We start from the raw sequence: 26,557 nt of genomic DNA on the forward strand, positions 1-26,557 counted from the left end.
TCATGATCATATAAGAGGTATTTTGTCTTGATAGTGAGTCCTTTATGTACACAGCCATTTTGTTTCAGGAAAGGAAGAACAAAACCACAGCATTTCTTTAGTGTTCAGAGTCAAATTAATTTTAAGTTCACCCATATTCTGAATTTTTTTGTAAAATGATGCTTGTCTCCATTATATTACTTTTATGAGGTCCCTATGGTAAGAGGTGATTATCTCCCAGAGCAAGGTGATGGCGCTTTGTGGTGGAACCATGACCAGACTGTTTTAGACTTAGGTGCTAGAATATGGCTTGGATTTGTCTCCTGTACACCTGGGTGGTCAGGCTGAAGCCAAGGCATGTTGTGCTCCAGATCTTTCCCCCAAGTGGAGCAACGTTGTGTGATCTTCCTGTACCTGGTGCACAGAGCAGCTGGGAAGTTCATCCCCGTGAGGCAGGCTGGGGAGCAGGGGATACTGGAATCCTCCTGCTCTTGAGGAGTCCCACAAAGCTCGCAGGCAGCTCTGGTGGCTGCGCCGAGAGGAAGCAACCTCTGCCACCACTGGAAAGATGATAATGGTGAGTCAGGGATGACTTCTGGGAAAATGGAGAGACCATCCCAGTGTGGCAGCAGCACCCCAGAGGGAATCACCAGAGTAGAGTTGAAAATAACCGTGTTTCCCATGGAGAGTGTCAGCAGCTTGTAAGGAAAACACAGAGCAAACTCAGTTCTTGAAAAGCACGTCTGAAACTAAAATACTGCTTTTGTTTTTAATTCTTTGATTCCAGCTTTTATCCTTGAAGCTCAGAGGTTTCCTGGTGTTTTCTTTTGAAACTGTGCTGTTTCATGCAAAGCAAACAAGACTAAAATAAATCCAATGCAAGCATTACAGAGACTCTGTCCTCTATTTGGGCATGTGTTTTTTAATTTTCCCCCCCTTTAATTATTATATTCCACAGCAGAAGATTGGATTGTTGTGGATGTTAGCTATGAATTTTGAACTCCAGTGTAAATTTGAATTCCAGGTCATTTTGTTGCAAGTTTGCATAATATTTATATGCTCACTTTCAGAAATAAAAAAGAAGGAGTTATTTGTTTGACAGGAAGAATAAAGCATTTGCTTATTCTGTATTGTGTGGGGTTGTTATGACAGACTTCTTTTGGTTGCACAGCATTCAAATTATTCATCAGTAGGGTAACATTACATTATGTCATCTGTGGTACTTCTACAAGCAAGTTCATTACTTCATTAAAAGTTTACAGTGATCTGAAAGCCACTTTGTGACAGATATAGTAATAATTATACACATGTGATTTTGTATAGTGTTATACAGATCTACGTTTTGGGCATCCTATAACAAGAAATAAACTACTATTACTCTTGAGAGACTTGCCAGGTAATTGAATATAAAATCTGAATCTTTTACTGAAGTATTTAGGATTTGGATTTTAGCTATTGCAGTTGCAGCTGACAAAAATGCTTCCACTGTCATTGGGAAGATAATCAAATTGAGTTTGCCGAAATGGAGATAAATTTTTTGAGACTGATTTATTTACAAATGAGATTAAATGGGAATGCAATAATACTTTTTCCCCAAAGCAGTTAAAGGGAGCAGTGTTTACTTATTACCTTTTCCACACCTCTACATCAGGGATGTTTAAATTGCAGGTTTTCATTTCGGCTTGAACCATGAGTGTATTTGACCTTGCTGTGATTACATTAACATTCCCTGATGGTGTTGGAAATGTGGCGAATCTTGCTGTTTTTTCCAGTATCTTGGAGAGTGGATTCACCATTCCTAGGTGTCAGGATTGTGCATGACTCTTGGATAGCCACGAAGATGCAGATTGATCTCACAACAAATAGCTGAACAGCCCTTAGTAAATTAACTGAGTAATGCAGATTAATACAGTGTTATCTTGTTATTTACTGCAAAAGATTATTTTTTTGAATGAAAGGAAAAACATAAACTGTTGTCAGTGAACTTTTGACAGTTTTATTAAAAAACTGTTTTCTATGAAAGTATATAAATATCTATGAAAATGTATAAAACCTTTCTTGTGACCAGAACTTAATTACCTAGTTTAATAAGTATTAATATAATTTTTACTATGCTATGTTTGAGGAAGCCCTAGGATCTTACATTGATTATAAGGATTATGAATGTCAGAAAACAGGGTGGGAATGAGGGGCATTGGTTTCTGACGTAGTCCCCCATTTGTAAAAGTGCAAAATGAGCAATAATTATAGTGTGACTATAATGACGTCTAAGGTGCAGTTGTTGGGTTAGGAAAAGGTCTCCTTGGAACTGCTAAGTATCAGATTTCAGTTTTCTTATTTCTTTTTATGTTTTGAGATGTTCACATGTTTGCATTTGAAGTTTTATAGCAAATACCAGGTTTGAGCCTCTTCAGCAGAACTACTGAAGTGTAGTTACTGTGTACACAACAGAGGGTTGTGTACTCCCATTTCCAGTTTCCACAAAACTCTTAAAAGGAATAGTCGCGTGAAAATATTTTCTTAACTTGTTTGACAGTGCTATTCAAAAATGAGATGTTTTGTACTCCTACTTGCTCAAGCACAACCAGATAATGATAATTCTTAGACCTGTGATTATTAATTGCTAAATTTATTAATAATGGTTCTGTTTCATTCTTGTATGGTAGCTTTCCAAAGCAATCTATGTAGTGAAAGGCAGCCTGCTCATATTTTCTTTTACCACCATTGCAGTCCCCTTTTTCCCTCTTTTTCTTTTTCTTTTTCTTTTTCTTTTTCGACTTTTCCTTTTCCTTCTCCTTTTCCTTTTTTTTCTTTTTCTTTTTCTTTTTTGTTTCTATTTTTTTATTTAATTATTGTATAAAAAAGGACATGAAATTTTAATATACAGCCTTGCTAGGGAAGAGAAAGGAGGGAAATAAGACAAATTAGCTTAAAAGCAAATTAAAGTCTAAAATGTAAGTAAAGCACTGAACTGAACTTTGAAACATTTATCTAGATCAGTAACAATTTCCTCTGTGAGCACTGTTAAAAAAAAAAAAAAAAAAAAGGAAATCTGTAGTTATTTGCCTAAGGTTGAAGCATATTGCTATCAGATACATGTTGCTGCTATTTATGGACCATTCAGTGGTTAATATGTAACAGTCGTTCTTTATAATGGTCAGTTTATTTGTATCAAAATTTGCTCTTTAAGATCTTCACAAATGTTGAGGAAAGGAGAGATTTAATTTCTTACTGTGGTGGAATTAAAAAAAAAAAAAAAAAACCAAACAAAATCCACTACCACTAAACCTATTTTAGGACTATTTAGTGGAGATTTCTTACACATGCTTTTAACAATACTTTACCCAAAACCCTCTTTTCCACTTCTCTCATTTTTTTCTCAATCTGCAATAACTATGCCCCAAGGGTGTCTTCACTTCCTTCCTAACTTCTCCTGGACTTGAAGTTATTCCACCCATACAGAGAGACCTCAAAATACTTGTCCACTGAAGTACTTCTTCTCAAGACCTCTGGAAATTAGTCTTGCCCTGAGATTGAAGTGGTCTATTGTTCAGCTCAGCACTAAGTAAACAAAGCATCTTCCTATTTAATAGGAATGGAAATGTATTCCCATGCTCATGAACTTCTACAGAGAAATCCATTTGCTCAGTCTTCAGTGTAATATCATTGTTGACACAATTTCTGGATGCTTAGCATCCTTTTTTGACATTACTGGAAGAATATGGAAACATGGTAAAGGCCAATGCACCACACCATAATAAGTCTGTATTTGCCTGTTTTCCTCTGTCTGAGTAATTCTGACTTTGAACAAGTGATGGTACCATATGAGTGAAATATTTAAAGTTACAAATGTGAAGAGGGGCTGTTTTAACTAGTTTGTCCAGGAGACAATGTTATTAACTCTTCTGCATGTACACAGCCTTCTTAATCATTGAAAATTTCTTAAGGAATTTCTGGGTTAGTGTAAGAGCTAGTGTAAGTATCTTGGTAGGCAGAGTCACAGAAACCTTTTGGAAGCAGCCTTTATTCTGGTGGTGTGGCATATGTGGAATCCCCCAGGGGTTACTGTCATTAACTACTCCCACGAGACTCCTGACAGAGGGTTTTCAACACCAAATGTGAATCATGAAACATGCCTTTGATTGACTGCAGCCTCTTGTTTGGGAATGTAATTAATGCCTTGGTTCAGCTGCCAACATGCTGATGCCCAGTGATACTTGAGATGTTGCAGAGGGTGTCCCCCTTGGCCTCCAGCAGTGGCTCTAGAAGGTAGGGTATCTCTGTGGCAGATACCCCATAATGTTGGGGTGGTACTTGGCAATAGGCAGTTGGAAAAAAAGCCCTTCTGTCAGAAGAGCCTCACATTTGAACTCATGTGAGAACATGGGATTTTTTCCATTTTCATCCTTTTGTCTTTCACTTTTTCTCCTGTTATAAATAAAATTTAAATATTTCTGTAAAAGAGGACTAGATTGACAGCAAAGATACCAGCCACTTCTCACAAGGAAAGAATTGTTAGTCTTGGTCTTCATGTTGTGTAACAAAGGCCAAATGATCAAAATGTAGCATTTTTTCTTTAGTCTTTTTGACATGGAGATTAGCAAATCATAAAGTATTTTCTACTTTGGCTGCCTATATCCTCATTATAAAACTGAAGGCTTCTTAGGGCAGTTCAGCAGCACTTTCAAAGTGTTTCCTCTTGGATGAGATCCAGAGGATTCCAGCGTGGTCGTTTTGGCACAGTTGGTTGGTTTTATAAAACAGGTGTCTACATGTGTGTAATAAATCCAGTTATGCTGATTAATCCGAACAGATAATTGAAAAGTATGGGTTACAGTGAGCAAGGCTGGTAATTTACCATGTCAGTAAAGCAGAATATAAGCAGCATTTCTGTAATGTTCAGTAATTCTGTAATTTAACGGCTCCATTGTGTGAGCCATTTTTAAATTCCTGTTCAAGATGTTCTTGATCCAGATGTTCATATATTTTATTTCATTTTATTACTAGCTGTCTTTCAGTTAAAATCTGCAAGACTCATTCTCTTCTTGCTTTACAGTGGTACCAACCAGTCAGGCTAACCAGCAAAGGTCCATGAGAAAGGATATAAAATTAATGAGGAAGTGGAGAACTGAATCATACACATTAAAAATACATGTGTAGTAAATGAAAATCATCAGTAGGCTAGTATTACCAAAGAGTCACTTTCCCAGGTGATGTTCCAGTCTGTTGTTTGAAACCAAAAAAGCTTTTTAATCCTGCTCATATCACTTACATCAGACTGTTGCTAGTTAAGTTGCTAAGATTCAGCAATATGTCGTATGTTCTGGAAATTTTAGAAAAGCAGACTGGCTATTTGACTATAATGAATTTCATCATTAGCATTGTGATGTTTTGGGCTCTTTTTATACATTTCCTTCCAAAGTTTTGAAGTCTCAGTCCTTATTTCAGATTAATGCATTGAAGTATTGACCTAATTATCACCATATTCACGTGGAGTCCCATGACCTTCAGAGAAAGGTAGAGGATCCTCAATGTTTTGTAAAGCTCATAAACAGCTGAAAAAAAATTAAGCTCAAAGGCTATAGCCTCCCTGAAGGCTACTGAATTAAAAAAAGGAAGCATTGCAAGGAGACAGTTATATTACATTTACTAGTTAGCAAAAGTTCTTCTAAGACCCAAAGGATATGGTGTAGTTTGACCTTTGTTCCTAGAGTGTGTGACAGATTTCAAGGGCTGCCTCCAGCTCTGGGAAGAACTAAGACCTGTGATCAAAGATATCAGAGATGCAGAGAGAACTGCTAAAGGAAGTCCTGGATTCTGCAGTGATTTGGGATGTGTGCTGAAGCTGAGGATCAGTCAGTCAGTATCAGTAGATGATTATCTATGTAGTGTAACTGTACCTATAAAGCATATCTGTATTGTATCTGTACATTCAGGATCTATGTATGAGTTGATTATTTAAGGGATGTGGCCTCCATAACTCATCAAATGATAATCCAATCCCTCATTCCTTTAAATGGTCTGTAAAAGTCCAGCATTCTTAAGAGGTCACCTGGAGGAGAGCTGATAAATGGGATTGTAACAGACTCTTTTCCCCTCTTTAAGGTGTTTTTTTCTTTGCACAAGCTCTAAGAATAAGTCTGATCCTGAAGAGATTTATCCTAAATGCCTTTTGTTCAAGGAACTGCATATATTGTTTCTGTTGCCTCTTTTCCTCCTGCTCAGGATACCTAGCTAGAGCTAAGGGTAGCTTTGGTGAATTAAGAGCTTTTTCACTTTATTTTGAGGCTGTTTTCATCATCATGAGTTTAGGAGCACAAATTCCCTTTAGGATCTGTTCAGTACATTGTCTGAAAAAGTAGATACATGAATCCTCTTCAAACTGGGAATATAATTTCAATTAAAGAACTTCTTTCATGTGCCCTGATGCAATGATTGTTAGTTAATCTAGTTCTCTTAGCTGAGTATTATGGAGGGACTTGAGATCTAAATTCAAATATCTAAAGAGAGTTAGGATCTGTAGATTAAAGGCTTGATGTCCATGCAAAACACCGCGAGAAAAATTTGTGTGTTGTGCTTAGATTCAGCTGTAATTATGTTTTGTGACTAAGAGGAGGAAGGAAGTGTGATTTACGGTGTTGAGATTTGTGATGCTTTCCATTACTTTTCCATAATTCCATTATTTTCATTGGACACTGAAAACAATATTGGAGCTCTTGTATTGTGTGCTGCAAATCTCACCTTGATGAAAGTAATATGGAGAAAGCAAGGAAACCATCATATTGATGACCATGCTTATAAGAGTGTTGTGTGATAATCCATTCCAAATCAAAAACAATGTACAAGTTCATGTTCTTGGTTTGTTTTTTTGGGGTTTTTTTTGTGAAATCTGAAGTTCGAAGATAAACAGCTATTGATTTTTTTTTTGAAGAATTATGTTAAACTCTATACTTACTGCCAAGTGAACACACAAAATAAAAATAAATGAAACACTCATACAAACATTCTGCTTACCATTTCTGTGCTCAGAAAGGTTTCAGTTTTTATTGCCTCTCTCAACCAATATGTAGTGACCCAGCATTTCTGCTGCTGAAGGAGATTGTTTTGTTGTGCTAAATTGATGATACTAATTATTCTACCTGAGATGTTTTCTTGTGTCTCTTCCCCGTCCATTGGTGGTAATGTGGGGTTAGGGCTCCAAGCCTTAGGTGCCTGAACTGCTTGCAGTAAATCTCACAAAATCACAGAATATGCTGAGTTGGAAGAGGCCCACAAGGTCCAACTCTTAGTCCTGTGCAGGACGATCCCCAAGAGTCACCCATGTGGCTGAGAGCATTGTCCAAATGCTTCTTGAACAGATCAGGCTTGGTGCTGTGACTACTTCCCTGGGGAGCCTGTTCCAGTGCCCAAACACCCTCTGGGTGAAGAACATTTTCCTAATATCCAACCTAAACCTCCCTGTCACAGCTTCAGGCTATTCCTTTGGGTCCTGTCACTGGTCACCAGAGAGGAGAGATCAGTGCTTGCCCCTCTCTTCTCATGAGCCTCTTTATCTCAAGAGCATGCACAGGGTGCATCAGAACATAAGGGTGTGTTATGGTTGTTACGCTTGTAATATCTTGGAGCTTATTTGTGTGAGAATATTGGAGGGTTTATGCCCTTCAGATTGAATATGAGTGGAATGAATGAAGAATTGGATGGCAGTTGAATTGCTTATTCCAACACCAGCTTCCAAGTGTAACTGGATTGAAATGACTCTGCTTCTGGTTTAGAACTAGGAAAGTTTTTAGAAACCTTAACTAAACAGACACAGGGTCTAGATTTATCATCTGGTAAATGGAGAGTAGTGCTATGCTTTTGGCTCATCTGCTGCATATATTCTCCATAGTAATATGACCAATGCAAAAGTAGTTTATAACATGTATTAATGTCTTGTTTTTGCATGGATACAACCTCAAGGTTGCATGTTATCTTTAAAAAGTGAAGGGAGATGGACAGCAGGTATGAGACAGACCAGATTAAGGAAGGACAATGCAGATTTTATTGATGATACCTCCAGTACTCAGAAAGAATTGCACTGGTTTTTGTGGAGTACATACAGTACTAGCAAGACCCTTCATGCCAGCCTTGCCTTGTGATTTTTTCCAGTGGTGATACACACCCTTTTGTACCAGAAGGGAAAGACATTATTTAAATGCTTTACAAATACATGTGAAATACGCAATAAATAAAATCTTGTAAGAGTGCTGCTTAAGGTTATGGTGTTCATATGTCAGCCTCAGCAGAAAAGTCCAATTATGAATTCCCACACAATGAGTGGTTTATGTTATGTGTGCAGTACAGGTATCATAATAGTTTTCTTCTCTTGATGTATTGGTAATTTGCTGAATAGTGGCATGAGGTAGTGATTTGTTTTATGGCTGTCTAAGATCATGGTATAGTGTTAATGCTTCATATTCTTCAGACTGAAATGGTTTGGATGCCTTCTCTATTTTATTGAGGTCTAGTGCTATACATAAATGTATTTTACCTTACTGATTTATCAGCTTTTCATAATCATATCTGAATGTCTCAAACACCCTCCTATCCCAAATCATTCAGTGTTATAGTCACTCAGACACCATCCTCACAGCTGCCTGTCCTGTATGATCATCTGTGCTTTTATTCTCTGACAGAAAGTGTAATTAGAGAACCATGATTTAGCTTTTGGGTTGACATACACTTAAAACTTACTACAGTACTCTTTCATCTGCCACTGTTGTCTTATCCAAGTGTTGTAAGTATCTCTTGTTTTTCTCCAGTTAACTTCCCAACTCTCTCAGAGGTGAAATGCTCTGTCCATTAGCCATATAAAACGTTGTTGTCTAGGTGGGGAAGAATTATTTCTCTTAGTCAACCTAGTGTGGGAATTTGGAGAGACAAAATGAAATTAATTATCAAGCTTGAATTTTGGCCAAGGTTCTATTAGAGATGAGAGTTACAGTTTATGAATTTCTTTCATTCTTGTGATTATAGGATGAGCAGGAGGGGGACGAGAGTGGGATTTTATGCAAACATAGAAGTTTGGACTCTTGCTGTGGCAACGTGTTTCAGTTGTCATCATGTTAAACTGGACTGTTTTATGTGGCTGTGGCAGGAGAATGGGGGGTAAAAATGATAGCACAGCTTCAAATGAAATTGTTTGCAGGGGAAAAAATGGTTAATTATACATAAATCAAGCTCACAAAAACCAACCAGAGCATGAAAGAGCTACAGTGCATGCCCTCTGCCTTTCACAGACTCTTTCCAATTCACTTGGTGCTTTGTGTTGCTTTTCTGAGGCACTTCTTTTCCCTTTATGTGCACCAACACACATTTTATCATAGTTTGTTGATGGTAACTTTTGGGCCGGATCTAGCAAGTCTCTAGTAGGCTGTTTAGCAATTAGATCAAGTATAAATCAAGAAGTTGCTCTATATTATATTTTAATTTCTCCTCCATGTCTAGAGTTAATTTTTTAGGGAAGTAATAATCACAGAGACAAGTAGTAAGACTGAACACGTCCAGACCCGGAGGGGAGGAGAAGCTATGTGTCCACCAAGGCCACTTTTCTGCTGTATTATTAGGAGCATATGCCACATCAGCCAGCACTAAAGGAAATAGTCTTATGCAATGGAGAAACAGGACAGTAGATGATGTGTCTGTGACAAATACCTCTCTTGTGAATTTTCAGTTGTGTTCTTCTTTATCATTAAAATTGTTCAGATATAGCTTATATAAAAATGATGGAAGAAAGTAATTCAAGGTTCTAACTTTTCAGAATCTCTTACTTTTATGAATTTGTCTTCTTAAATGCATGGTATGCAAAGTCTCAATATGTCTCTAAAATAATAAGAAAATAATAATTCACAGAGAATGAGATCTGTTTTTCTTCTAAGGAAATGCTTGCATTCTGAAAAGGTTGTAGGGGTGTGCTGTGTAATGGTTCCACCTTCCTTGTAAAACAAGATGTACTTTGTCCTGTTAAAATTAGAACTACTTAAGAGAAGCCACACTTGCTATGAAATTGCAAATCATCTCTCCTGGGAGAAGGTGATTTTCCTTGCTGAAGGAAAGGTGGCATTATTAAGCACATAATTAATGAAAATAATATTGCCATAAATGGATATTGAAGTTTCTATCTGTGAGAATAAATAATACTGTAGGGGGTAGGAAGAGAAGCAGGGTGCAACTGCACAGACAGTGTTCCTCTCCACCTTCTGCCTTTAGGACTAATTCATCACTTAACCAACTAGTTGTGCAAACTGGAATTCACTGTTGAAAGGAGAACAGGTGAATGAGATAGAAAGTAAGCAGAAAATTGAAAGAAAAAAATCAGTGTATCTTTCAAAGACTAATCACTGGGTACAACCTTGAACCCCCAGTCACAGGAATTTTTCTGCCTTACTTTGTTCCATTTCAATTCCGGGCTGTGGTGTAGTTGCACATCCAGTGCCCTCTCTCTGCTGAGCAACCAGAGAGAAAGCAACAAGAAAGGTCAATAATTAACCAACACTTGGCTACTGATCAAAAATCACAGCAGAAATCAGTGAAAACCATGACAAATTCTGCTGTGCTGAGGCAGATTACCCATCCCACTCTCTGCCCACAGAGGACAGCAGTTCAGGACTGCCCTGTCCTTGCCACTGCCTTCTGACCCTGGGTGTGCTGGCATGGTGCAGCTGTGGTGGAGCAAACTCACCAGGGCAGGGTCCGAGCTGTGGCTGCTCCAAAGGCAGAGGCATGGGGGTTTTGCCCACACGGACTCTGCTGCTACTGTGGCTGGGTAGAAGGTGGTGTGTGCCAGGCTACACAGTAGCTACAGAGTAAACACGCAGTTTGACCTTCCAAAGGGTTTTGTTTAATGTTTTGTTCTCAGTCATGATGATGATATCAGTCCTGTGATGACATCAGTCCTGTGTCCTCTCCACAGGACTGATGAAATGAAGTTGTATATAGCTGGATTTGTAAGGAAACGGGGAAGATTTTCAAAGGCATATTTCCTTAAAAAACTCTGTTAGAACTATCCACCTGATTGCTGTAAGAGGTACTTCAGACCATGTTTCTCATTTTTTACATGTATGTTTCTAATCATGGAAACGGGGAGTATTTTTATATATGCGTTAAAAAGCGGGATCTTTTCCTGATTAACAGAGGTTTATTTCTGACTGCAGTTTTGGGGATGTTTCAAGTCTCAATAACAGGATACCTACTTGGAGTGGCCTAAATATTTAGGAGCAGCATGTTTTAGTCAGTATCTGAGAACATTAGCTTTGAGTTGCACATTTCTGACTTCTAAAGTTGTTATATCCTTTTAAGTGCATTTGATTCTTACTTAAGTGCTACACACACACAACACAGAGTTTGCAAAGTCAAGTGCCATACCCCACCCATGACCCTGTTTCTTTTCATCATAAACTCATTATCAGTCAGTGAAATCCTCTTCTTTTTAATCTCTTCTTCAGGGGATCCTACTCTCTTCTGCATAAGTGGTATGGGTCATAAACACTTTCTTTCTCCTCCTTCTCTTTCCAGCAGTTTTTTTCCTGCCAGAATGTGGTTCAGCCTGGTCCTGCTCTATGTGCTGCCTGACCTCCATCCTGGGCAGCAACAGTGCCAGGGAAGGCATTTTACCTTCCTCTCTTTGCATGAAGATAATTCTCGTCAGTGGAACTCAGCATTAAACCAAATATCCAGCACCTCTCCCAAGTTTGCAGGCATTTGGAGTGTCATCATATTTGAACTGATTTTAACTGGCCTGGCAAGAGCCACTTCCCTGATAAAAATGTACTCTCTGCTGTTTAAAACAAGAAGGATATTTGAATTCTTGAAGGAGGAGGTACCAGATAATATTTTCTCATTATAAAACAGTGTCTTTTTTTTTTTCCCCTGGTTTCTATCTTGGAAATAATTGAACCATTTTGGTTAATGTAAGAAAAAAATAGCCTGAAGCACACATCTAATGTGGAAAGTTTCAGCCCAAACAATTAGTCTGGCAAAATTATAAGGAAGTGAAAATCAGGTTTATGGGAAGCATTGGATAATCCTTAGTAGCAGTTTATGTCACAGCTCCCACCTACGTGTGTTGGATTCATAAGACCACTTTCTTTTCAACATGCATGCAACTTGCACACACTCTCATCCAGTGTATTCTGCTGAAATGCATATCAATTAAATAATCCACTTAACATGCATAAGAATCACTCTATCTAAACATGACTGCAGCTAATCGCATGTGTTGTTAAACCTGTTAATTGCTTATCATCTGTTTGCGTAGATTGCGTTTTATAACAGCAAATGGAGGACCAAATGCTCAGTTGTCCTTTATAATGGTTCCCGTTAGACATGTTTTAATAATTATAAAAATTTTGTCCATCCTCAAAAACATACAGTAAATTTATCATATAAAAGCTCAGTAATTTAAATGCTATTGTGACGCAGAAAGCTGTCTAGCAATTAATGGTTCAGGAAAACAATAAGTTAGTGCAAAGCCTCAGTCTTCATTCTCCTAATACATCATTTTGTTTATTTCCATACTGCGTTGTTCGCAGTGGGAGTCAGAGGAAGCCTTTGGCTGAATATTCTCTACTGCTAGCTAAGAGACTCTGATGTGTTTTCATTACATTTGCCTCACATAATCACTCACTGTTAATTTCGAAAAGCCTTTGATATTTCTGCATGTGTGTGTCCTAAACAATAAGCTGATCCATAATGCAGAGTGATTTATTGCCTTCTGACCTTACACACAGCTTTTCCTTGTGGAAAACAGCTTATGACTCTGGGTGTTAACTGCAGCTTGAGCAGCACAGATAACTTTCTTCCTGTTTGCAGTACCTGCATTCCTAGGCAAGGTCAGTGATCTGGTCAAGTGAGGCTTCTCTGTTTGATGGCCTCTCTTGCCCACATTCCTTATAATAATTTTTTCCCTATATTGAAGTATGCTTTCCAAACCAGCTCAGTGTGTGTGGAGAAGTCTTGGTATTTACTGTGACTACAGCTTGGCTATGCAGTTCATCTAGGCTCAGTGCCCCCAGGACCAGATGGAAAATGCCGGTGTGCTATGGAAAAACAGCAGCAAGCATGAACACCTTTCCTTCAGCTTGTTTGTTTCGATGGCTTCACATTGTGCCTCCAGAACAAGTCTGATGTAAAGGATGCTGGGCAGGAAGGCTGAAACTTGCCAGGGAGACATGGAGAAGGAAGGTGGTGTGCAGAGAATATTGCCTTAAAGCTTGTAATTTCCAGAGAAGCTGTCTGCAGGAACGCTGTAGGTGTGGAGGAATGATGATCTCGGGAGGTTGCACTGGCTGGGATGGGATATACACCCATTTGTGGGAGGAGTCTTCTCACAACACTGTAGGTAGAACTGTACACATTTAAGTAGCCTAACCGAACCCAGAAAATCATTGCCCAGCATTAGAAAGTTGGATTTAGGAATGTGACTTAGTTCCCAGGTAGATAGAGTAGATACTTGTTGCTTAAGGCACACAGGAGGGAAAGGGTTAGAAGAAAAAAAGTAAACAAAGAGTTTGGAAATTCAGTATCTTTGCACAGGACATATGATCAAAGTCTGCTAGAAACCTCTTGTGAGAGAAAGGACATGCAGTTAAAACAGTCATTTGTTGTTCTTTTGGAAGAAGGTGCCTGACTGAATTCCAAGTGCTAATGGTGAGAGTGGCAGTGGTTACTTCTCTGGTTCTGCTCACTGTCATGGCTTGGCCAGTTTTTCCTCCTCTGTCGGTCTCTTCAAGGTGGGCAGAGCCGAGGAGGATTTTGCTGTAGTACGATGGCACCATGCCTTGCAGTCAGTTCCAGAGTAAATGGAAATAATGGAAAAAGTAATAAGAAGACAGCAGTAGTGGGGCAGGGAGAGAAAAAAAAGAGGGTACACAGGTACTCCCCTGTTCTGTGGGAATGAAGGATCACACCTCAGGGGAGAAGCTGGCTCTCATATGTATGGAGATTTGCCACACACATGCTGATGTGCTGATCATGGTCAGTGACCTCATCCATATGCAGGCCTGGATAGCGCAGTGGTTACAGTTTGCCAGCCAAGGACTGACTCTCTGGAGGAAAATGAAGACTGGCTGTGTTTGGCAGAGAATCCCCACTCTTTGCAGAGTCACTTGGAATCTTGTGAAGGCCATGAATCTTAGAGTCTTTTCTTTGCAGGGCTTTAAAGGCGGATGGCAGATGAAATAAGTTCATCTACCGGTTATTTCATTCCTCAACTAAATCTGCTTTCTATTTGTACCTGCATGAGCTCACTGATTTGCATTCCTGTAATGTGCTCTTTCTCTTTGCTTTTATTTTTTCGGGCTGTCTTTGCTGTAGAGTCCCCAAAATCCAATACCCTACTATGTCCATTGAGACACTGAGGAATGGTGATACCCGTTCCGTGTGCAGGCTGATGGGAATGTCAGCAGTCCCTTGGAAAGGGTCATGACAGTCTGGATCAGCAATATAAGTCTAGGCTGAAGCCTCTGTCCCTGCAGGTGCTCTCAGCTGGATGTGGGGTCATCAAGATGTTTTATGTGAGCTAGGACTTGGTCTGTAACTCAGCGTTTCTGGGCAGGGAAAGGCATGCTAACAGAACTGCTCTTTCCCAGCAGTGCTGCTCAGCCCTGTCCAGGACATGCCAAGTCCTCATTACCATCTTTTGCCCGCTCTTGACATAGTTCTGGGATGGCAGTGGTTGGTATTTCCATTTAGAGGGACTGATTTTATGTTCCTTTCATAGTTCTGCATCTAGCAGTCCTTGCTAAAGCATACTGTAAGTATACATTAAACTCTTCTGTGGTCCCCACAGCTCTGCAGTAAAGGCAGAACAGCAGATCCCAAGAGACAGAATTTTCCCATAAATTCTTTGCCATGTCTGTTTTCAAATTAACTGGTGATGGATGAGGGGGAAGAGGAGGAAAAAGAATAGCATAATAAAACTCCCCCATTGCATCACTTAAAATTCTCAAGGAATGTTTGTAAAAATCGATGTTGCTTCTCTTCCAGCTGCTGGGGAACACAAGTCTTTAGTCAAAGAAATTCTGATTTTTAGATTTTTTTTTAGCACAGCTTCTTAAATGTCTTTGTGCTGTAATGTGTGTGTGGTGTTACTTTTCTAGCTAAAATAATTGGATAAATTTTGCATATTTTAGGTATATACTAGATAAGCAAATAATAATGGGAAACATGAAAGTATGGTTCACATTAGGAATTAAAAGTTGATGTAATCTGAGTGGGAGCCACATGAGTTTGAATTGTTTGGCTAGTTTAGTTCATGCAATTGGGAAAATAATGCAAAGGAGACATAAGTATGTATGGTACATTTGGTTATTGTGGATAAAGCAGAATATCATCTAAAATTGCGTATTTCTTTTTGTGGTAATCCTTTCCAGTCTTAGGAGGGCAATCAAGATAAAATAAGATCTGTGAACTGCCATTTTCCCTGTAAGCTGTAAAAAACTTATTCTGGTAATTTGTTCATGAGTAGGTGAATGTGGCTCTTTTTATTGTAGTCCTAACTTTCATTTTGAATAAGGTTATTAATCTGGCAAACTGTATTTGATTTGTGTTTCAAAAAAAAACCCCAACTGGTGGATATGTATAGGCCAGATAGGAATAATTTTATCTGAAGATACTAGCTTCTTTAATAACAAGTCATCCCTTTTTCTCAGTGTAATTTATCCCACTACTTTTTTCACCCATTTCAACTCTACCAAGGGCTGGTATCCTGAGAAGACCTCCATTCCTTGTGTTTTGTGTCTGACCTCCCAACAGTAGTACTTGTTTACCTAGGGAGATAATTGTTTTCTGGAGCGTATCCAGCTGATAACTTACTTTTTCATTAGACCCCTTTTTCCTATTAGTTATCCCCTGTTAGTTGATCTGTGTCATTTGATAAAACTAATTAGGTAATAAAAGACTGTTTCTGAGCTCCTCCCTTTAATTTTGGCATGGTGAAATGTACTTCTTGGCACCTTGCTCTTTCCACATAAAGACAGCCTTCAGTTGACAAACAACATTAATCCAAAAGAAAACAAGCCAGTTCACGCATCCTCTCTTGATATATCCTTGTGCCAGAACAAAATAGTTCCTAACAAATTATTTGTACCAAAGATAGTGACATAACCCTGGCTCTGTTTTAGAGTTTTGCAAATGTTTGCAGAGCTTCTCAAGAGGCCAGGCTAAAAATACTCAATGAAACCATTCAGAATTCTACTAAAAGCATTTTGTTTCCTAGGACTTTCCTCCCTTCTGAAAATGCCCTCCCACAGCTGCATGGCATTTATTAGAAGGTGATGAAGGTATAAGATAGGAAATCACATTTTATATTTTATTTTTAAATTTCGGCTAATTTTCAGGCTTCCTTTTTAGATTAAAAAAAAAAAAAAAAAAGGGATATCTCAATGGAAGGTAAGTTTATTTTTAGGTTCAAGTTGACGTATACTCATCCAATATGGCTGATCAGATTGTCCTTCATGAAAGTTTTCAGTTTGGAGGTTTGAGGTGTCATGATATGCAGCATTTCAAAGAGAGATAGCCAAGAATTGCCGCTTCTTTATGGACAATGACCTCTGCTGCATCCTAATAACATAGGAATTTCCCAAGGATGTGGATGTGGTGTTTTTCTTGATTGCTGCACCCCAGAATAAAGTTCTTCTTCAAAGTTTACTTTGAGAAGAGTATAGAATATGCTATGCTCAGATGTGAGATCTGTAGAAATCACTGTAGTCATTTTCCATTCAGCCTAGAGAAAATCTATCAGATCCAGTGACATTAGACTAACAAAAGGATCTCCACAGTAGCTGTCCTGTGTTTTACACTCAGAAATGTCATCTCTCTTAAAATAATGGCTTCTTCCTGTTTGGTGTTAAATGAAAGCAGTGCTTTGGTCAGGTCTGAAGAACTGTTTTGGTATTAGTTGCATGTTTACTGTGTGTTGTATTTACTTCCATCTCAGAAGGTCTGCCATGGGGATATTCACGTTGTGCTTGCAGAGATTTGGAGGATTACATCTTCTGGGATGCAAGAGCCCCAGAATAGCTGCGTATGAAATTTTAAAATTAGCGGTATGATAAACTTGGATAGTACCAGAGTGTGTTAGTAAGTGAGTCATGTGATAAATAAATGATGGAAGTGATAGTGAGAGGCACTTACAACAATAAAAACTGACTGTTTTAAAAACGAAGGGGAAATCGAGGTTTGTACTTTCATTTGTCCTAATTAGATTCAGAAAAGGTTTTGACTTACTTTCTGCCCCTGAAAATTTTTTATTATCTTCTCTAGATGCACTTATAGCCAGTAGTGACTCATGGGCATTCGGCTAAGATGCCTGAGATGGTTATTATCCTGTGGAGCTGCTGCTTTTCCTAACAGGAACAGTCCTGAGATACCGCAGTTTATAACCTACCATGATGTTAACTATGACTTTTATCTAATTTGACTACCATACCTTGTATCTCAGGCAGAGTTGATTCTGCATTTCTAGCATTGAACATGAAAGCTTTCCAAGAGAATGGCAGTTACCACTGCAAGGGAATTGAAAGCATGGACTAGCCTGCCATTTTGTCAAATCTGATAATTGCTTTTCACACATAAGCAGCTCTGGAAATCCAAACAACCAAGCCTGTTTGTCCTGCGTGCTTTCCTTTAATGTACTGCTCATTTTCACTTTGGATAGTTTCTTTGCCCTCCTGGCTGAAATTCAGTGCCACAAGAAGTCCCTATCAAAGCCTTGCACGAATTGTTCCGGTGCTGTGCTTAGTGGTGCATCAGTGAATTGTATCCTGCATTGTCATGATTTACAGCTTACTGTCAACAAATTTTCCAGGATTATAGACTTTCTAAGAGGTAGAATTGAGAGTCTCTGTATTTATAGGCAGCCCTGTTGGGCCTGGCAGCATGACACTCATTTTCCCACAGGATCCTTTCCCTGTCTGGGCTCTGTGCTGTCCGCCCCTGTTGTAAGTGAAGATGTGGAGCAGTGCCAGAGGTGCTCTTGCCAGCAGGGTTATGGGATCATTTTGGCTTGACCCCAGAAGAAGGGCAACAGATAAGGAACAGAGGAGGCTACAGCCCAGTTTTGAATGGAGTTGCGTTGGTTTCTCTGCCTCAGCTCAATGTTTAGCCGCAGTCTCTGCACAGCTGTCAAGATCCAATCCATGGGAAGGGAGAGAGACTGCTTGGCTCACACTGCTGTAGTCCTGTCCTGGGCAGTGCAAAAATAAATGAGGAAGTGCTGTTGAGCAGAAGCACTGCTCTGGATGTCCTGTCAGGAGACAGCATAGCACCTCTACTGCTTTTATGGCAGGACAGGGTGAGAGAACTCACTTGCCTGCTGCTCATTTGTGCTGCCGACAGATGCTGCTTGTACAACTGATGGGAGAAGCAAACCTGTCCATCCCCACCCTCACACTTGAAGACAATGCAGCTTAATATAAACATGTCCTTTTCACTACTTATTAAAATAAAGCTGTTAACATATTGTGGATTAAACCATTAATATTCACATTTTCACTCATATGGGGTCCACAAATACTATCTGTATATGGAATCAAGAGTGCATAGCTGTAGGAGAACTGTGCCTTTACTAGATAACTACTGTGTAGCATTTTCTGAATTCATGAGAAATCCTTCTGCAATGCAGGATTGTTTTTTCTAGTAGGGATTGCTGTTGTGACACTAGATTCTTTTCTGGTTCGACTACATTGTGCTTAGATGATACAATTATTGTTTTGTTGGATTTTTTTTTTTTGAATGGACACATCAGAGAAATGCCTAAACTCTTCTGAAAATTATAAGAGCAAAAATCCACCCTATTTTACTGCCATGCTAGTGTGAGCTCTACTGACAGTTCAGCAGTCGATGATGTTTTACAGTGCTTTTGTTTGGTGCTAAAAAAAATTGCTTTCTGATGTATGCCAAAATTATATGGAATATATATAAGAGCTAAAATTGAGTATATCTCTTGCAAAGGAGAATAAAAATTGGAAGGAAAATACACTAAATTGTGGTGTGAGGGGGTTGTGGCAGTGACTTTCTTCTATGCAAAATTTAGGATAAAAGATAAAAAATGCTAAAAGCTAAGTAACATCTGGTACTGGTAAACTGTGTTTGTCTTCAAAGAGCTGTAGGGATTTTCATGGATTACAAAAGACCCATAAGTGAAAGAGATGATTTGGCTTGACTTGCAGATATTGCTGCCGAAGCAAAGAACTTAAGTAATTGTCCATAGCCAAGCCAAAATGAAATCTGACTCAGGTATTCCTGATCTCTCCCCTTGTTCTCCAGTTGCTTGACTGTCAAGGCAGATTCACACAAAATTGTCAGCAAGTTGTTCCTGATTATTGGGTGTTTTTTTTAGCTGTTAGAAACTTTGGTTCTCTGCAACAGACAACGTTTGTACTACAGATACATGAAAGTGGTTTGAGCATGTCTGCTTCTGAATATATTTTATTTTTAGAAACTGCAGAATTTTCCCCTGTTCTTAACCATTTCCTGTGGTTTTAGTCTGGAGCATGATGGATGAAGAAGGCTATTCGTGTGATTAAGGTATTAGAATAGAAACTGTAGGTCCTGGGTTTACAGTTGCAAGTCAGATGTGATGGTCAGTCCCTGAAGTGTAGTAGCAACAAGTGAACTTCCTCATCTGTAAAAGAATATTTGTCCTATTAGAAGTGTGTCGGAGAAGTGAGGCTGCATTAATATTTTGAAATCCCTGTGGGATCCATGTAGGAAAGTGTCCATAGAAGTGATACTAAATCAGTGAGAGTGTAGAAACAGTGCATTCACCTGTAGTAAGCAGTGAGAGAATTAAGCTAAACAGGAACACGATGCACTGGAAGAAGTGTTGACACATGGAGTTAATTGAGAACAATTAGGTCTGTGTGTAGACAAGATCTACATAGCCCGTTTGAACTGCATGGCATAATGTGAGTAAAGGGTGCAGGATTAGACCTTTTGTTTACAGATTTACCTAATGCTTTAAACTATTTTGATGAATGGTGTTACACAAATGTTAGTCATAATTACTATTTAATTATGCCCACATGTTTACTTTGAACATAGTCCTATGCTTAATATGTAGGAAAGCCGGGATAATGTTGCAGCTTCAGTGTGAGAGCTACTGTTTGCCAAGCAGCGTTTCCCTAATGGCTTCTCCTTCCACGGGATGAAAATGCCTCCCTGGACGGTGAAGTTGCACCAGTTGTGGTATGTGATAGGCAAATAGCTTTCATTAGAATACCTTCAGCTAGAACATTTTGAAATATGCATCTGAGATACAATGCTAACTTATTAGAATTGATGCTATTAAATGTGCTGCTTGTATATAATTTCAAAATACCTGAGATGCCAGTATTTCATTCTGCTTTCATTCAGAGTGCAGAAAGCAAATTTCATAATAAAATTTGTAATATAGGAGTGCTACAGAATATCTGTAATTCATGTGTTTCTACTTTAATTTGCATTTAAATATTTAAACTGTTATAAAAGTGAAGATTCTTTAAACTTTAACCTATTTTTTTTACTCTTAAGCAGAAGGAAGTTGTTCCTTCTTTAACTCTATTTTGAGGTTTTCCTTTGCTCAGATCTTCCATTTCAGCTATTGCAGAGATCTTAAGATAATTTTGTGAGTTTCTACAGATATAAGCAAGAAAGAGCTTAGTGGGGGGTTTTTTTTGTATTTTGGGGTTTTTTTTACCCTTTAATTTTTGTTCTTTTTTAAAAGACCCTTACAAGAAATATAATTCTGAAGGGTGTATGGTATATCCTAGGTTGCAAGAGATGGGGTGCTTTCTATCCTATCCTTTTCACAAAGTTAGTGTGGGTGTTTTTTTGAGTGACCAAAGGTAGTGGAGAATATGAACCTTTTCTTTAGAATGCTTTTAGTGCTTTGAATGGAGATACTTCAGTTCCTCTGTGTGTGGCATTTTACGATGATTGTTGGTGCTACTGGGAGGGGAAAAAAGACCTCTCTTGAGCACAGACTGTGCACATGGACTTCTGTGTGGCACTAACTTCTTTAATTCAACAAATATTAGTCTTTCCTTTATCCCAATACTGGAATATTCTGATTCCTGACTGAGTTACTGAATCCCATATAGTAATTGCAGCTCATATTTTTCTCATTGTTTAAGGCACTTGATCTTCCTTGTGGGCCTCCCCTGACATGCTTGCCCCTGCTCACCACGCTGTAGATTTGTGAGTCTCCTAGTGGTGACAGGCTTAAGGTGACATGACACTTCCCACATGCACCAAAAAAAGCATGTATTTCTATACTTCAGTTTTCCTGAGCACCTGTTTGCTTTGGTAAGAAATTACTTATCCAATACATTTAAGAGGAAAATTAAAATATTCAATCATTCAGAATAAGTGCATGTTTTCTAAGGGGAGGAGGGGAGACTTGCTGATTCCTGCAGGAGAAAATAAGCTTTTTTTAAAGTCTAGGTGTTCAATGTTTACTTAAACTTTCTTTCACATTAAAAACATTCTGTTCTACATGACTGTGTCTACCTGGAAACAAAGTATTTTGGTAGAAGTAATTTATGTTTGATTTGAAAATACTTCTGAGAAGAAGTTTGGTTTTAAAAAATTATTTCACCCCTCCAATTTATTATTTTGGTGTAGAAATTAAGGTAAAAATAACTTGTGAATGCAGTTTCCTTGAGCGGGCTTGAGTTTCTGCATTCCTTTTCCTTTCTCTGTGTTTTTTCCAGCCCGGCCATACAATTGAATGTTTGAATATTGTAGTGTCAACAGCTCCTTGTATTTTCACTTGATACAGTTGAGCAAAAATTTTGACATTCAGCTGAAATGTTTGATGAGCCATTACCAGCATAATTCTGCTTCTTAAGTAAATCTCATCTCAGTGCTTGAAATCTAAATGGATTAATATTTTTAATGTCTTGTTTACAATGCTGCCTATGAAAGCCTGTATTTGTCTACTTGCCAACCTTCCTTCTTGGCCAGGAACCATTCTGGCGTGAATCTCAACGCTGGGCTCCCATCCATTTTCCTTGAGTCTCTCTCTGGTTCCCTCCCTTTTCCTCAGGGGCTCTCTGGAAGATTGTCAGAAGGGCTTTAATTTCTTGAGCAAGTCAGCTTTTTTTGACTCCTAAATATTTCTGCCCCAATCCTGAATTTCAGAGTTTGCCAGCCAACCACAGATGGCTTGCCCTGGTGGTGTTACAAAAAAATACATACATTTTCAGGTTTTTGTGAAAACAAACCTAAAAACAAACCAGTGTTGCCTTTGTAAGTGGGCAGAAAAAGATGCTTAAGAAAAAAGGATCATACAGTGTGTGTATGTGTGTGTGTGTGTGTGTGTGTGTGTGTGACTTGACAGGGTGCCCAGCAGTCATGGTGGAGTAAAGGTGAGCTAGTAGGTAACTCCTAATGTAGATTGTATCCATTATAGCATCCTATACCATTTATACATTTTACCAGCAGAGCCATACTAGCTAGGAATGCCCCGAAGATTACTAAAATTAGGAAAAAACCTCCAAATATGACCAGTGTGGTGGCACTGGTTCAGCTGTGATTGCTGAGTGTCTTCAGGAGTAGGGGGGCTCTTAGAGGAGAGTCTGGGGACTTGGTGAGTGTGACATAAGCTCAAGTGAGAAAGCAGCAAGGTTATTAGAGAGTAGAAACCAGGGGTGTATGATATCAGACTACATTACAGTAAAATTATGCAGCTGTAGGTATGGTGAACCCTCTCTTCTGAGCAGGCCAGCAAATCCTCACTAGTGGTTATTTTGATATGTGATACCCTGATGCTAATCTAAGGAGTTGAACGCAAAACCAAAGAAACTCCGGCAACAGTGAGAGCCCTTAGCCGAGTGAGAAGCACTTGGCAGTTCCTGCTGCCTTCCTAGAAACAGAGAGTGAGCACAAGCTCCCGCAGTGACAGGGTGCAAGGTTCACGGAGAGGTATGGACAGGTTCCCGTGTGGTCCCCTGAGTCGGGCACATGTGGAAGGAAGAGGTGGTGTCACATCGCAAGACTGAGACTGGTAATCAAACAACTCCCTCAAAGCAACAGCAATTTCTGCTTGGTCTGTCTTGAGGTGGGGCTTTCTGCCTGGTCTGGCATTAGAGGGGAGTGCGGTGGGGTGGCAACTCTGGAGCAGAGCCTGACCAGAGACACATTTTGCCAGCCTGCCCTGCCCCTGGAAGAGTGGGAGCTGCTGCGACCCCGTGGTGGAGGAGAATCCACATTGCCCCCTGCCATCAGTGCAGTGCTGGTCTGTCCCCTGCCTGTGCTCCCTCCCAGGAGCTGGGCTCCAGCCTCCTGGGGAAGGAAGGTCCCTGCGCTGGAGGTGAAGATGAAGGCGCGAGTGAGAGGAGACAGCCAAAGCCCTGCAAGCCTGCCCACGAGACACAGGCGGGCGCCAGCTGCACCCCAGGAATGAGTGAGTGAATGCATGTGTGTGCGTGTAAGATGCTGATTTCCAAGGAGATTTTAATTTCTGGTTCTTAACATGCCATTTATTTTTGCAAACACGGTGTTACTCAAAATGAGACAGGTTGATGAGACACAATAATCTTGACAATCTTTCATTACAGATATCTGAAGAGTATGAGCATTCTTAATGTTTTATAGACTAGTGTGTCTGACTCTCAGAAATTATAAAAGAAGTATAAATAGCAGGGATAAAGAAAAGGGAAATACGGATTTAATATGTGACGCAGCCAAATATTTGGCTGCCCTTTATCATTTATTGATCACTCTCTCTGCTGTTCAGAAATTATTTGGAGTCAAGGATTCTCAGATTTTTTTTTAAATCTCCTTGTCTGTCTCAGACACCAGGATTACAAGATGAACATACAAACATGAGTGTGTGAGTTAGGAAACATATCAGTGGAGGTGGCTGTGTGAGCAAGGCTGTATGTAAACAGAAATAAAGTTAATTGGCAGTTTTCTTGTAAGCACGGGCAGCTGAAGTCCTTTTCACTGGAAGAAATTTTCTTTTCCCATTATCCTTCAACATTCTCTTGGAGGGATTGTCTCAAGGGAAGTGAGTGAGTCAGAAAATATGCCAAGTTCATGTCATGGCTGTTTCGGCATTTCTTTCTCTTGCTGGCCTCCAGGAGCTATATTGGCAAGTGTTTTTAAAGGAAATATTGGCACAGGAAGGCTTTATTGTTTATGTCATGAAAGTCTCTTGGCTTCTTCTGCCTTGTTATTTTCTCCCTTAAATGGGGAAATTAGGAGTGGGGGGGACTGAGAAAGGAAAAGAGGAGAGAAGCAGAAACTATTGAGGGTTGCTACCAAAACTCTTCCCCCTACATCAGGATGTATCTTGGTGAGTCCTCTTTTCTTTTTCTCTGTTGCTGCTTTTCAGGCTCTGCTGCAGCCGGTAGATGGGTTTCTAAATGTATAAGTTTCCTCTTTATGCTTTTCAAAATGTGGCACTTAGAGAGCTTTCTGAAAGAAGCCAGCAGTTTTCTGCTGGGCTCTCCTCTGCCAGAGCAGGGCAGGGAGAGGCAAACGGAGAGCCAGCTGGGGTCAGATCACTGCCACCTTCTCACATGCGGATCAGAGCTCTGTGATGGGCTGTGGAGGACATTTCATTAAATGCTTTTCAGTTCTGTGTAAGGTCTGCATACAAAATACAATGTGATTTACAGGAAAGAAATAAAAGTGGGAAGTTCTGCGGGGCAGATGCAGCGGGTACAGAGAGAAACAGTAGTGAGATGGTGCATGGTCAGAAATGCTGCTTGTTAAAAACCAAAGCAGAAAGCAGAAGCATTCCTTCAAATGTGTACACGTTCTTAAAAAAAGTACCAAACCAACAAACCAACCCCCTCCCTCCACCTAAACTTACTCATATGCACTAAGGCAATTTTGGCATAACATAAAAGCACACAAAAAAAGGATTATGTCCAGTGCAGCAACAAAAATTGCTGTAACCTATTACCCTCAAATTAGGTGAGAGTTGGAAAGTCTCTGAGGATGCTTTTAAAGAATTAAATATTAACATTTCAAATAATGTTTCAGTATTTAACATTTTTTTATTTGGAAAGTAGAAAGTTAACTCTCCTTGTGATACATCATGGCAGAAAGTCTGTTTCTAGACCAGGTTCATTTTTATCTATGATATTTGCTTCTCTGATATTTGTGTATGCAGCTCAAAGATACAGGATAAACAATTCTTTCAGGTTGATGTAACAAAGGAATGCATTGATGTACAAAAAGAGCATAACCCTATTTCTTCTGGATTTGTTACCACAGAAAAAATAAATTAAAGCAAATGCCTATTTTTTGTGAGTTAAACAGAGAAAATGACATCTAAAACACTTTTCTTTGTACCCAGTTAAACTAAGGATTGTCTGTGAAATTAAATACCTATTTCAAGGCTGTGATGCAGTTTTTGTGATGTCTCTTCAAACACTAAGTATTTGTTGGTACATAATACATCTTTTTATTGTGGCATCTTACTTGCATTTTGGTGATGCCTTTTTGGAATGCTCTTTTTCAAAGGAAAGAGAGATGATTAATCTTGGCTCTTTAAACCTACATTGTTTCACTTTTCAACTCTTTCATGTTCTTTTGTTTTCTAACCTACCTATTTGTGGTGTCTGTGCAAAATTCTGTAGTGCATAACAGTTTAATTTGTGGAAGCTTTTCCCTTCCCCCTCTGCTTCCAATTTTGTACTTTGATTTGCTCAGACCTTGCTTTTACTTTCTCTAAAAATGTATATACAATTGAAGAAGGTTAGTTCAAAGTTCTTGTGGAACATGCATTTCTAGACCTGAATATTCTTAGAGCTTGTTATTTTTTCAGATTTGGGATCATGTTCAGCCTGTTACAGGAAAAGTAACTGCCTGCCAACATTAGAATCCAGGGAACAGGAACCTGGATTTTGCTTGGAAAACATCTTTAAGAAAGGTGGTTATGGCTTTTATATTCCTGCCTTCAAGTGTTTTTACCAAGATGGAGCCATAAGAATTATATAGTAAAATGAAAGCTATAAAACCAGGAAAAAATAGCCCTTCTAGCAGCACTAGCATATTTGTTTATAATTTATTTGTAGGAATGTGAATCTGTAACAATATAATCACTTAAAAGGATATCGTAGCTCCATATAGGATGTTGCAAGTGAGCCATTTTCACTATGTTGCAGTTGTTATCTAGAGTGAAACATAAGTTTTTTCTGGTTTTCTCTCTGTGTACATATACCTGTATATATGAATATATTTGAATAGTTATACCAAAAGCACTGTAATTCTTATGGGAATATCACCATGGAATTTTCTTCTGTGTTAGGAATCCTATATTTGTCAGTTCAAGCAGGCAAAAACCTTTGTGCTGTGTTCTTTCTGTCTCATGTCATAACATGAGAAAAAACAAACCATAAAACTGGGTGTGAATAACTGTACTTTGGCCTGTGTCTGCTATCCACTTTACCAGACAGCCAAAATTCTTTAGACAAGGCAGTACAAGCTCAATATTAAAACATCAGCCCATACCTACTGCTCCAGTGTCAGGTACGCTGTGACAATATTGATTTATTACTATGCTGGAGCACCAAGCGAGATCACCTGTTTCCTTAGGGACTTT

General features: G+C 39.1%; 1 protein-coding gene across 8 annotated transcripts in view; it reads left to right on the plus strand.

Annotated features, from left to right (window-relative positions):
* THRB (thyroid hormone receptor beta) overlaps positions 1-26,557 on the plus strand; it is a 157,005-nt gene that overhangs the window by 55,111 nt on the left and 75,337 nt on the right. Inside the window, exon 1 of one of the 8 annotated variants that reach the window (XM_032108077.1) lies at positions 24,220-24,298. The exons of the other annotated variants lie outside the window; for them this stretch is intronic. The gene's annotated coding sequence lies outside the window, so the exon portion shown is untranslated. Of the gene's footprint in view, positions 1-24,219; positions 24,299-26,557 lie in introns of those variants that run through there. 8 annotated transcript variants of the gene reach the window in all.

The sequence above is a fragment of the Corvus moneduloides genome, chromosome 1 (assembly GCF_009650955.1).
Source record: "Corvus moneduloides isolate bCorMon1 chromosome 1, bCorMon1.pri, whole genome shotgun sequence".
NCBI lineage: Eukaryota > Metazoa > Chordata > Aves > Passeriformes > Corvidae > Corvus > Corvus moneduloides.